We start from the raw sequence: 15,385 nt of genomic DNA, 5'->3' as shown, positions 1-15,385 counted from the left end.
AGAGACATTTTTTTACTTGTTTCTTCCTAGGACACCTAAGAGGACGTGTCTATGTCTTGAAATGTGTGTATGAGCATCATGTTGACACTATAAAAGGAGATTCCCAACTACAGGGAAAGGTATACACAACTTCATCTTCTACATCTATTTACTATAGTTTCCCATTTCATAAGATCATCGGATATTGATTTGAGCATCAAAGGGTTAACATTGAAAATTCTTTCCTAATTCGATACTGACATTTTTATCTGGTAGAACTTCGTGGAGTCTTAATGAGACGTCCATTTGTTTTATTTTATTTTATTTTTTTTAAAGGAGCGCCCTCTAGCTAACAAAAGGTCTCTAATAGGACGTCATCATCTTTTCCTACGAACTATTACAAAGAAAGGCACTTGGAGTTGAGAAATGAAGTGGAGAGCGCATGAAGTGACCAAATTCATATTGGCATACACTGAGTGGGACTTTCATGTTTGATATGTTCTTCATTTAACCATTCATTAAAAACTAAAGAGGGACTCCAACCAGATTTATTTAATTTATTTATTTTTGATAAAGAAACCATAGTTAATGCCAAATACAATATGTGTTCATAGTTGTATGAATTATATTTATGAACTCCAAAGGGCATTGGAGTGCTTGCTGACACTTTGATTAAAGTGAGCAAAGGATGGTCACTATGAATTAAACAGTTAGTGGGTTTGTCATCCAACTCAACAAGAATTTTATGGCATGTTAGGTATATACCATTTTTATGGTGTTAGAATAGATCAAAGTATTAGTCTCAAGTCAAATTATTGATACATAATTAGATAGATACAAGCTATTTGAGTTCGATCCAGACCGAAGAAGATTAAATTGATTCTTTTTTTTGACAGTTGTTGCATGGTTGGTCCAAAGTGAACAATTGAGGTCTAGTACCTTGTGGGTTGTCTGAGATGTAAGGTAATTCAGACTGAGTTAGACTAATAATCTTGGACTAAAAATCTATCATTGAAAATCAAAAATAGCAATCCTGTGCATATTGTAAGAGTTTTTTTTTTCTTATGACTACTCTAAGATTATCTTTATCATTGATTGAAGAAAGCTGAACAGAGAATATTCTAGTGGACCATGAAATAGCACCTGGCACATAAGGAAGGATATTCTCCAATGACAACTCGCACATCCATCTTGCATTCTCAAAAGTGGACTCTGCGAGACTGTCACTAACGCAAAAGGCAAAAATAAAAAAAAATAAAAAAGGCACCGCGTTTGTTGACCTAAACGCAACACGCACGCACAGTGGAGTGCCATGTTTTGTGCGTGTGGTTGTAGTGGTTGTGATGCTCATCCATTCTTAATTATTCTTGTTTTTTTGTTCTTTGATTAATATTGATTACCAATTAATCAGTAGCTAATAGAAGAATGGGTTAATGTGGAAGGTGGTGGTGTCTAGAGATGGATCAACACCAGGACTGTCTTGGGCCGTAACCCAGTCCTGTTTAAGATCCGTCTCTCATACTACAAAATAAAAATAGTAACTAAAAGTGCATGTCTCTTTTATATCTTATCTATTTTTATTAATGGTTGGTAGTATCTATAATTTATTTTTTATTTTTTTTACTAATGATTAATGGTTATGATACTCATCCAATCTTAGTTTTGTTTTATTCTTTGACTAAATTGATTACCAATTAATTAATAGCTAATAGAAGAATGGCTTTGCATCAACTTTACCATGAGGAAGGTGGTGGTGTCTACAGAAGAATCTAAAGCAGAATTGTCTAGCCCAGTCCTGTTTAAGATCTGTCTCCTATGAGATAAAACACCATAAGACAAAACAAGAGTAGTAACTGAAAGTAAACCGTAGCATAAACAGTGGGTGTATAATATTTTTAGTATAATATATTGGAATTGAAACACAATGGAATATATAGATTAAAATTAGATTTGTCCTTTAAATCATAAATTTCTTGGTACATATAATTTTAAAATAAAATAACATAAAATATACCTTGAGTTTTCGATAGACATGAATAATATCATAAATAAATAAGAGTCTTACATGTGACTCCTCTAGCGATATCCATACGTATTAGATCATGAACTTGATACGATCCGTTAGGTGTTAGTCTCTTGAATCAACAAAAGAACTTTTGGAAGCACTATAAATCTCTTTCGTTGGAAGAAAGAGAGGAAGTCTATACACAACCTTTCCAAGGGTGGCTATTTATAGCCTCTAAGTAAGATGAAGAATTAAGGTCTCCAGTAATTCTTCATTTATAACCTCTATAAATTAGGAAGATAAAGAATTATGACCTTCATAAATTTTTCATTTATGATCTACATTAAATAGGAATATGAAAAGTTATGACCTCATAAATTCTTCATTTATGACTTTCATTAATTAGGAAGATCAAAAGTTATAACTTTTTAAATTTCTAAGGATTACCATGATTGTGTATCCAAATTCTATATTCCCTCTTCTTTGAATCAAATAAAATCATATTTGATCTTGACTAGTATTAACTTCCAATATTTTAGAATTAATTAATTAATAATCTAATTAATTCTTATTCTGAAATAATCAATTGATTAATTTTAGTATCCATTAAATTAATCAATTAATAGATAATGTTCATGTCTACGTACTATGCGTGCGACTTTCTAGGTTTTATATATAAAGACAGTGTATAAAACCTAAGGTAACCGTCTAACAGCAGTTTTTAGCCAACCAATGTGATTAAATTAATATTAGTCATAAACTATAAACCACCATGAACCGATTACTGTGTAATTGCATTACTACCAAATTAATTGTTTTTCTTGATTTATAAGATATAATAGACTCTTCTTAAATGATCAAATATTTCTCCCATGGTCATGGATTTCACGTCACTAATATCTCTATCAAGCGGATAAGATGTTAATTTCTAATCCAAGAGAGAGATGAATCCTCTATTGACTCAATATTATTCTCTGTACGCTCTGTCATACACTCAACTACCGTATTAATCACAATTTGATTAAAGAATGTTTTCAACGATGTCAAAGTATATAACTCCACACATAGAATAAATGAATATCTCAAGTCAAAAGTTCAGTTGCACTCATTCATAAGAAGAATGATAAATGATACTTAATACGTGGTCACCTCTTAAGTAGGTCATGCTCAGTATACCTCTAAGCTTAAGGCACCCCCAAACACAACTTGGATATCCATCCTCGATCTATCTCAACCTAGTTATACTCAGCATTGATCTAGATATTCATGCCCCCGCTAGATATCTATCTGATTAAGGACCGTTTTCAGATTAATATACTCATTAATTTATGCTATTTTTTCATTAATCATATATGTATATAAAAGTAAATAATTGACGATAAATACTTTCCTTTATGAAATAATTATCCATAAAATATATAAAGAGTGTCTTGGCACATAAGTGCACGCACTAACATAATAGTCTGGGGTTGAATCTCGCAGGAACTCATGACCTATAATTCATCCCATCATGCGCCTACTATCTACGTACCTAAATTTATCTCCCTCTATATCTATAGGGACAGCTCTAGAGGGTCTGCTGAGATGATAGATCCACTTTAAAAATAGTAGCTAAAAGGAAGCTTGGTCTGATCTAGATGGAGGTAAGTGAGTTGTGAGTTGATCTTCCCTAACGACCGGTGGGACCTCTCCTACCTGATCGATGCTCACAAGGGTAGCTTCTAGGTAGATAAAACCCATCTCTGGATCGAAGAAAGGCAAAACAAGGAACCACAGAGTAGTTTCAAAGAAAGATGCCATTTTGTTGTCGGATCCGGAAGTAAAATCTATCTCTGGTCGGCCTCTCTTGCATATGGGAGGAAAATGAGATGGTAAACAGATTGAGAAGAGAAGAAAATCTTGGATTTTTTGCTTTTCAATCTGGAAATCTACACGTTGGTTTGGATGACCAATTTAGAGCGAAAAGTAAAGGAACGGAGTTATAGGAGAGATACACGAGCATCAAATCTAGCATCTTTAATGCAAAGTTTTTGAGGAAGCTTATGGAACTAAAAAATTGAATAAAAAACTCGAATTATTATGGATGATTTGAGATTTTTAATTTAAGAGCCTAAATAAAATTTAAAATTATTTTTTTTCTTTTTAAATTAACCAAATAATTTTCTTTTTAAATTAATCATGTGTGGGTGAGACTAATAATTAATTAATTATTAATGAGATTTAAAAGTTGTAGAGAGATTGATTTTGTTATTGAGAGAGTAGTAGATTTTTATGTCTTTAAAGTGATTTTTTTTTAATATGTGAATTATAAGTATTGTTACCCTCGAGAAAAGGTTGAGTTGATTATTATAAGGTAAAATTTACTATAATAGATAGGGATTGATTCTCAATAAAATCAAACAAATAATCCAGTGGTCAACTATAACTTTTTAAGTTATCTTCTCACAAATGGTCATGAGACCAATCATGTGACTACATTACGAATTCCATTAATGCTATTAGGGTTGTAAATGAGTCAAGCGTTCGTGAACAAGCTTGGTGTTTGACTTGGTAAGAGTTTGTTTATGTTCGTTCAATATATACATAAGATTAATTAAATAAACAAGCTTGAACAGCTCGTTAAGTTAAACAAACAAGCTTGAACACATATGTGTTCAGCTCGTTAACGTTCGTGAACAACGATCATGAATAATGTTCACGAACCATATTCATTAAAAAAATTCTTTTCAATATGTTAAATAAATAATAAAATAAAATAAATAAATAAATAAATTTAAATGATCAAGCTCAATAACCAATTAAACAACTAAAAGTTTTAAACAATTAAATAATTTTAAATTGAGAGCTTGATAACATCTAAACGAACCAAGCTCGAACCAAGCTCAAGCCAAGCTCGAACCAAGCTCAAGCCAAGCTCGAACCAAGTTCAAGCCAAGCTCGAACCAAGCTTGAATTGAGAGCTTGATAACATCTAAACGAACCAACTTCAAGCCAAACTTTAAACAAGCTCAAGCTCATGAAAAATAAACCAAGCCAAGCTTGAACACTCATTTCAAAAGCTTGATTCATTTTAAGCTCGGCTCGGTTCGGCTTGATTACCTTATCAAATAAGTTTGAACATCTCAAAGCTCGGATCGGCTCGATTTATTTACAACCCTATATTATGCATATTTTTTTTAAAAAAAATTAGACATCGATATTTTTCAAATATCCCCTTTTAATTCTGAGTATTCCTTTTTTTTATTCTTTGTCCGCATTTTAAAACAGCCGATGGCCAAAATAAAATCAAGCGCTCAAGCAATTATATATATTTATTAAATGGATTAATCTATTTCTATACTGTGTGTGCCCTCCTCTGTCGTGTAGCTCCTGCTCGACGGAGTATCCATGATAACATTCGGGTACCACCGACTTACAGTCCTCGGTCAGTTCGCCCGGTCGGTCTCTTTGTCCAACCGACAAACTGGTTTGCTTCGCCTGGCTTGCCTGTCTCGACTTGTCTGCTCGGGCGGTCTGCTTCGCCACGACCTACCTGTCCTGACCCGTTTGCTCGGTCAGTCTGTTTCGCCCGACCTACCTCTCTGCTCGGTCGGTCTGTCTTTCGCCAGAAATGTCCACCCGCTCGACACCAGATCGCCCCGCCTGCCTATCATCAGGCATGTCTTCCCGCTCGGTCAGCCTGTCTACCCGGTCGACCTTTCTGATTTGCTGCGCTCGCTCATGCTGCTCGACCGATCAACTCGATCTGTCAACTCTGTGTAGACTACCTTCATCAGCTGACAGAAACCAACCCCTACTGGCAACCTGAGATCATCCGCTCAGGTCATCTTTATTGTAAGTTGAATTTAAATTCTGTGTAATTTTAAATACAGCTAAGTATCATGTATATCTCCGGTAAAAATAGATTGTTTGTGTCCAATAATTTATTCTTTCATTAGCCAATTCATTTCTTTTATTTTTTTTCTCCTAAATTAAATAATATTTTAATATTTAGGGAATTAATTTATTTTATAAATTTAGAGAAGTATTATTTATTAAATTTAAATTTATGGAATGGATAGGCCATGATGTAATTTTTTAAAGTAAAATATAAAATTTAAGGTAAATTTTATATTTAGGAAAATTGATATAAATGATATGAAAAAAAAAAGAACTATACTTCCTTCCCTATATTCTCTTGTTTTATCTTGTAATATAATCCTTTCGTTACAACTACTCATGCTTTACCACAACCCATGGTGCCTTCACCAAAAGGCAAAAGCTATCCTTCCATTGACCGCCCACGCTATCATAATCATCATTTTATTAAGGTGACATTTACTACTTAAGTGGTTGAGTGAGATTAATTGGGTATCTAATGTGGTAAAAAGTGATTTATTCATTCCTAGCGTTTCTATCAATTCATCCCTAGGCTAATACAGAGAAGGAAAATCATGGATGACTACTAACGATTAGTGCAATGACTAAGATATGGAAGAAGGCATGCTCAGACGTGCCGAGTTTTCACCCCATGACCTAATGTGACAATATCGTATGTCTTAATCACTGTACCGTCCCAAGAGAACGAGACTAACTAGGTATCTAGTTAGTAAGAAGGAAGGAGTGTGACATAGAAGTTTTTGGACGAGGATGCTCCCGAAGAGTGTAAGGTCATGTGATGATATGTTCTCAAACGAGGATGTTTCAAAAGAGCGTAAGGGAGTGCGATAGGAAGTTCTTGGACGAGATGTTCCTAGAGAACCCTAGTTGCCTTAACATTTCTGTTAAGGGGAGGTAATCTCCTATATCGATTATATAAAATATCTTTATATGATTAAGGATAGACCACATAATTTTTTTATGGGTGGAAAAAAATTAGATAAATTTTTTTAAAAATATCTCTATTTTTCTAAATCGTCGAAAGACGCCTTACTTTATTTTTTTTTATCAAAAGAATGCCCACCTCCATATAAAATAATATAAATATTTTTTAGTATTATTCTCATTATTATACCGCTTATATCTCCCTTTATATCCTGAACTGATCAAGCACATTATAATAACTATGAAATCGTAGCTGCTACAACTATTGTAGTTGTAACAATTATGAAATCGTAGTTGCTACAACTACAATAATTGTAACAACTATAATTTCATAGTTGCTATAATTATAATAGTTGTAACTTATAGTTGCACAATTATAATTTTATAGCTAAAATAATCTTAATAAAGAAGGACTAAAATTCTTTGGATTCTTTAAAAATACTTTAAACAATATTTGTAAGACTAAGGCAAAATACTTTTGACAAAATACAAGCAAGTATATATATTTATTAAATTGATTAATCTATTTCCATACTGAGCAAGCTTTTTCATTGCTTTTTCAGTAATGAATATGTAAAAATGATACTTCACAATAGAACAGAGAAAAAATCTTAATAATGAGGATTAAAATTCTTCGGAACATTTAAAAATATTTTAACAATATCTGTAGCCCAAGACAAGGTCGTTGAGAAAAAATCTTAATAATGAGGATTAAAATTCTTCGGAACATTTAAAAATATTTTAACAATATCTGTAGCCCAAGACAAGGTCGTTATGAGTTACACTAGATAACAAATATAGATCTCTAAACGAGTTTAATTTGATATATTGTGTTTTTCATAGTTTAATCTAAGCCAAAAATTAATGTCTTAAAACTTCTTAATATTTAAGTTATAGTTGTTGTATCAGTTACGAAACCATAGTTATTATAACTATGTGAAAGTTTAGTTGTAACAGCTACAAAATCGTAGTTGTTATTGTTATAGCAATTTCATAACTATTACACTATGTAACATTTACGAACCCGTAGTTACTATAACGCACCCCTAATTTAGGATTTAAGTAGGAAATAATAATGAGAATAATATAGTTAAATAATTATACATGAGAATTGAAAATCAATTTGACGCCCTTTGATTAAAAAAAAAAAATCAATTTGGGACATGTGATTCAAAAAACTAAAAGACGTCCTTTTTGAGTTTTGTAAAAAAAAATAATATACATATATATGGAGAGAGAGAAATGTAATCCTGTGCACCCTTACCCTATATATTCTTGGGTGACCTCACAAGTCCAGACGTCAGATATATATATAAAAATCAATTTGACACCCTTTGATAAAAAAAAATCAATTTGGGATGTGTGATTCAAACAACTAAAAGACTCCTTTTGAACTTTGTAAAAAAAATAATATACATATATATAGAGAGAAAGAAATGTAATCCTGTGCATCCTTACTTGGTACACTCTGGTATATATATATATTACACTTATCATCCTATGAGCCCTTAGGGCATCTCCAATGAAAAAACACAAAAGTGAGATTTTTTTTCATTTTCGAGGTGTCACATCGATCATTACCACATCAAAAATAAAAAAATCTCACTCTTCTCTCCACTACAAAAAAAACCTCCTTATAACTTTTTTTATGGGCCCCACACTCAACAATTCATATATCTTAAAAAAAATAAAAAATCTTGCCCCAGGGTGTAGCGCAGACGGTGGGTGCATGGTATCTCTGGCGTAATGGCTAGGGGTCGATTCTCAGGAACTGACGACCTGGGGTTTACCCCGCCATGCGCCTATGACCTGTGTACCTGCATGAACCTCCCTCCATATCCGTGGGGCTGGCACTAGGGGGGCCGCTAAGGTAGCGGATCTACCTTTTTTTTAAAAAAAAAAAATCTTAATTTTTTGTTAATTAGTCACTCTTATATCACCTAATTTGTTAAAAAAATATTAAAAATTTATAAATTAAAAAAAAAGAAATACAACATTAAATAATAAATTATTACAAATAATTTATAAAAAATAATCTTTTATTGATTGCACTCTTAACGTGTCCAAATATACTTAATCAAGTCAGTTCGAAGCCGATCATGTACTTGATTATCACGTAACTCACAATTTTTTCGAAAGTATTCTTCAAACACTTGGGTAGAACTCTAAAATATTTGTACCAGAGGATCTTCTTCACAATTAGACCAATTGCTTACTGCAACCCCCTCATCCTCAATAATAATGTTGTGCAAAATAATACACATATATATATGATATCCTTCAAGTTATTATTATACTAAAATCGTCTTGGATGTCTAATCATTACCCAACGAGATTGGAACACTCTAAATATTCTCTTGACGTCCTTTCTTGCAATTTCTTGTATTTGTCTAAACATTTTTCTCTTGGAATCTTGGGGGCACAGAAAACTTTTAACGAAAGTAGCTAATTCTAGGTAAATCTCATCAGTTAAATAATAGTACTCTTTTATATATTATGTGTCATTTATTATAAAATTAATCTCTGTTGCATTTACTTATAGAACTTCGTTGAATAAAGGTGATTCATTAAACACATTGATATCATTAGATGACCCAGTGATTTCAAAAAAATCGTGGCATATCCACAAGTCTGCAGATGCAATCGCTTCAAGCACAATTGTTAGGACCCCATGACCGCGTCGAGTAAATTGGTCTTTCCAAGCAACGGGGTAATTTCTCCATTCCTAATGCATACAATCAAGGCTACCCAACATACCAGAGAATTAGTGTCCTTGTTCATGGATTTTAAGCAAACGTTGGATGTTAGAAACATTATGCCTTCTTAAGTGTTGTGGCATAAATACTTCAATCACACACCGACAAAAGTTGACCAAACAATCTAGAACAATTGTTTCATCCATGCGTAGGTATTCATCACAAATGTCGGCAGGGGATCCATACGCTAATTGATAAATAGCGGCTGTGCATTTCTGCAGGGGTGACAAATCACGTCTTTTCGCTGCATCAACCCTTCATTTAAAATATTCTGAATGATAACGCAAGACATTACTATGCTAAGGAATAACTCTCTTCGCATTCAAAATCATCGTCAAAATATTTCATCAGCATATACCGATTGATTGGAGAAGTAATCATTCAAGAGGTGATCATGTCTAGCTTCACAATCTCTATTTAAATACCTTCTATGAGTTCTGCCAGAAGAACTTTGAGTTGCTAGAACTTTCATTTCTTTATACTCTAGTAGCATCAACGTCGTTTGATCCAAGTCATCATTTAAATCCATTAAAAAATTTCTCCATTGATCGCAGATAATAGAACGCCTAGAGCGATTGGGATCATGAGACATTTGAAATAAATGAATACTATCAATGTAGTTTGAGAAGACAATGTTAGTAGAATAGAGGATTTTAGCTTCTATACCTGAATATATAGAGGCATTTGTAATGGATAGTTTGTAAGGGTTATTTTTATAATGACTAATTTGTAACGACTATTTTTAAACCGGTTAGTTTTATAATGACTACTTTTATAATGGTCAATTTTATACATCTCTAGTTTGTTATCCGCTATTTTTAAACTGACTCTTTAGTTATAACGGTCAATTATTTTTGCTAGTTTTAGGAAACTCTTTTCAATACAAATAACATTAATATAGATAAAAATGAATTACATAGATGAAATAAAAATTAACAAATTTTATAAAGATAATCTTAAAAGCATCTACTGCATACCATATTTCTTTTTAATATTTTCATAAAATTTAGAATGTAACTTAAGTTGATCTTCTATCATTCTACTAGTATCATTCATAAAGATTTCATATTCCTTCGTTGTCATCTCGTGCTTTTATATCTCAATTCGTTCTCTTTATAATTCTTTCATTTTTTACCATTTATTATCGAATTTCATGTCATTAATGTCTTTAGTTTTAAATTTGTCATTAATTTTCATTGCATTTTGCCCCATTGGACAAGTATGAAATTCACAAACGTCTACGTTGATAGGAGCATCTTGATTGGATGAGGATGTGTGCCCTCTTGATTTTGAGTTCTTAGATTGTTTGTTAGCATGATGACCAACTCTCTGTGGAGCATATTTCTCACAATCTCTGAGAACTCACCAAACATGTTCATCTTATCATATGTTATGTGCTCTTATAAATACATCCTCATCACTCTACCCGCTTTCACGAAAATAAATAAATGTATTATAAAATGTTCAAACTTTTACAACCTCGAACATACAATCAAAAGCACACATCACAAGCTAAACCATAAGCTCACACCCTCTAGACATGAGATGTCAATCAACTACAAGTCCATGACTTTCCTTGACTCACGTATAAAACTAAAAGACAAGGGAAACCATATGACAATGAATGCAATGACATGCAACACAATCTCCAACCAATCAGCTTAAGTCATGCATGTGCCACTAAAGTCAAATTTACTCAAGTAATTCCTGGGTCACCACCGTTAAATTACACAGCAACGCAACAAGGACGATTCAATCCACTCATTCACCATCAACTTCAAATTACACGACAATCTGCTCCATATGCCACACTTCCTGCACAGTCCGCATAATCTGCTTGAGCCACCATAAGACCATCCCAAATTGAGGTAGACCACTTCAATTTCTGCACAAGTCCACAAAATGATAAACATAGATTTAGATCTTACGCAACATCTTGTCAACATTAGGAACGGTTGCGGGCTTCCCACAGAACAAAGATCATACTAGAAACTCCAAGATGTTGGACTTCATTTGTCGACTTGTACCTTTGTAGTATTGGCCAAGAATGTTAAATACCTCCTCCATTGAGGTAACTTTATAACTTATCTCTAACCATGTCCTCACCTTGTTCCAAAGAGCACATGTGATAGGGTACTCAAAGAATAAGTGATCATTCGATTCATCTTGATTTTTACAAAGCATACAAGTCTTGTTCTCCACATATGACATTCTATCCGTTGTTTGTAGTCTTCTATGAGCAAGCAACCATAGAATGAACTGATGCTTTGGAATAATCTTCGGCCTTCAAACCAATGATGCCCATGCCGCTTCAAAACCTCTCGACATGAAGAAACCATATGTATTTGCAATCCCATTTTTCCTTGCCGCAAACTACTCACTCATCAACATATTCGCCTCCCCATTTCCATTTGTAACCCCTTGGATTTTGTTCTGAATGTCCATAAGTCTTTTAATAAGAGGACAATCGGAGGCTTTAATTTTCCATTGCCAAAAATCAATCCCCTTGAGATGATGATGATACACCCATCTCACCCATAGTGAATCCGCATTAATTTGAATCTCCCAATGTGTCTTACTAAGTAGAGTTTCATTCCATGTATGAAGGTTACGAAGTTCATACCCACTGTCTTGTCAGGGAAGACAAATAGTGGTCCATAATATAAGGGAATGTTTTGAAGATCACACAAACTTACGACATATGGCTTTGATCTTCTAAATGATTCCACCCGGAATAGGGAGTATAGATAACCAATAACACTCCACGCCTTGAAGGATCGTTTTAACCAACTCCAAGCGCCTTGCATATGATAAAGTGCAATTTGGCCAAGAATTGATCTTCCTTATTATAGTATCAAGTAATGACCCATAGTTAGCAATCCACAATTTCTCCATTGCTAATGAATTTCCAAGTACCGAAATGGAAACGTTCCCTCTTGGAGCCTAATAATTTCAAGCAATCGGTCCATCATTCTATCATCAATTCTTTCCATATACATATATATATGTGACTTTAGTGAGTTGGCCCACAACCCTATTTCATTGCTGAACTAGGCCAAAAAATTCGCTAAAATCTTTTTTGAGGACTCATCCGTCCTAGATAACAACATCAAAGCATCGACATAATAAGACATCGGATTAAAGTGAAAATAAGACATCGAGGAGGCAACTTGCAATCTGCATAATAATATTTATATGTATAATTCAAAAAGAAGGGGAGATAAGGGGTCACCTTGCCTTAGACCATGATACCAACTAAAGAATCCATCATATATACTGTCATTTAGAGAGATAGAATATGAGATCATAGTTATACACTCCTTAATTCATTCATAATATCATTAGAGAAAACCAAAACCAACGAGTACTATCATGAGGAAATCCCAATTAACCATATCATATGCTTTTGCAAATCCACCTTGATCATACACCTCGAGGAGATTCTTTGTGCATATACTTTCATAGCAACTCCTGGGTGAGATTAATGTTGTTGCTTATATACCATCCTTACACAAAAGCCACCTGCATCGGATCCAACAAGTACCCCAAAATCCTAGCTAACTGGCCAGTCAATTCCTTTGCAATGACCTTATAGAATACGTTGCAACAGGAGATAGACCAGTAATTTGAAACTCGTGGGGCATGATCCGTCTTTGGTACCAAAGATATCAATGAATGACTCTATTATTTGAGAAGCTCACCACTTTCAAAGAATTTTTGAATGGCTGCGATAAACTCTGACCCAATAATATCCCAAGCCGAGGTGAAAAACTTCACTCCATATCCATCCGGACCCGGTGCCTTATCACTCCCAATGTCATATAGGACTGCCTTAATTTCCTCCATCTCCACTGGCCTAATTAAGTCCTTAGATTGACTATAAGTTAGCCTCCTTCTAGGAAGACCACCACTGTCCATAGGATTGCACGTCACCTTTTGTCCAAGTAAATCGTAAAAGAAGTCTATAAATTTATCCGCCACTTCACCCAAGCTAGATGTTTGCTTTCTATTTCATTTTATCAGTGTGATGATGGCATTTCTCTTGTTATTTCACTTCACCACATCATGAAAGAATTTAGTGCACTTATCCGAGCTTTTTAAGTAAACATTCTTCGTACGTTATTGATAAAATTATTTATCCGCCTCTACAAGAAGAGTGACCTTCCTCCAGATATCATCATAGTTTATGCGAATAGTTCCTCCTACTAGGACGCCTCTCTGTATATCCTCTAAATCTGCATTTACTTTTTTTGCCTTCTCTGAAATGTGCCCAAAATAGTTTTTATTCAACTCCATCAACCTGCTTTTCAAATGGGTCAGCTTTGCTTTAAGGATAAACTGTAGCATTCCCAATAGTCGGGGTCGACCACGAGTCCAACACAAGCTCATTGAAACCTTCATTAAGTAACCACATATTGAGGAACTTGAATGACCGATTTGGAGGTCGATCTTTCGCTAGAGTATGCAATATGGTGCAAGAGTGATCCGAGAGACACCCAGATACCGTAAACTCCACATAAGCATCAAAATTTATCATCAGCCAAAAAGAATTTACTAAGACTCTATCCAATTTATAAGAAACTATAGCATTGGTCCAAGTGAGCCGACATCCAATAGAGCGAAAATCCACCAAACTACATAATTGAGCATAAATTTAGAAATTCCACATTTTATAGTTGGAGACCAAAGAACTCCCTTGTCTATTTAGCGTAGATATAATGGAGTTAAAATCTCCTAAAATCAACCATGACTCCAATATAAATCTCCCAAGGTCTATAAGAGTCTCCCATAAAGGTCTCCGAGCAACAATAGAATGAAGTCCATAAACAAATGTCACCAAAAAATCCCTCTAGAAACCTGACACCAAACCCGACAATGAATGTATTATTCAGTTATCGAGAGCGCATTCATATCAATTCTGTGTTAAGTCCCAAACAAGCAATATACAACCATAATTAGACATATTAAAATTATGAATATGTCTCATACATGAAAATCGCCTATGTATAATAAGATCAAGAGAATTACCGTCCAGATTCATCTCCAATAATGTCATCACTTGAATATCTTTCTGCTTGAGGAGGTGGTGCACCCTTCATGTTTTAGGGACTTGTGAAAGCCCCTAATATTCAATGCGGCTAGCTTCATTTGACACCTCCCAATCGGGTTGCTTGGATCCGTAGTTGTCATCTACATTGTAGGGGCGTAAGCATCAAAATTTACCATCAACCAAAAAGAATTTACCAAGACTCTATCCAATTTACAAGAAATTATACCATTGATCCAAGTGAGCCAACATCCAATAGAACGAAAATCCATCAAACCGCAAAATTGAGCATAAATTTAGAAATTCCACATTTCATAGTTGGAGACCAAATAACTCCCTTGTCTAGCTAATGTAGATATAGCTCCGATATAGATCTCCCAAAGTCCGTAAGAGCCTCCCATAAAGGTCTCCGAGCAACAATAGAATGAAGCCCATAAGCAAATGTCACCAAAAAATCCCTCCAGAAACTTGACACCGAATCTGACAATGAATGTATTATTTGATTATTGAGAGCTCATCCATATCAACTATGTGTAAGTCTCAAAGAAGCAGTATACAACCATAATTAGACATATTAAAATTATAACATGTCCCATACATGAAAATCTCCTATGTATAATAGAATGAAAAGAATTACCATTCAGATTCGTCTCCAATAATGCCATCACTTGAATATCTTTCTGCTTGAGGAGGTGGTGCACCCTCCATGTTTTAGGGACTTTGTGAAAGCCCCTAATATTCAATGTGGCTACCTTCATTTGACACCTCCCAATCAGGTTGCTCGGACCCGTAGTT

Source organism: Zingiber officinale, chromosome 1B (genome assembly GCF_018446385.1).
Source record: "Zingiber officinale cultivar Zhangliang chromosome 1B, Zo_v1.1, whole genome shotgun sequence".
Classification (NCBI taxonomy): Eukaryota; Viridiplantae; Streptophyta; class Magnoliopsida; order Zingiberales; family Zingiberaceae; genus Zingiber; species Zingiber officinale.
The sequence above is the reverse complement of the archived record's forward strand: the minus strand, read 5'-3'. Positions refer to the sequence as shown.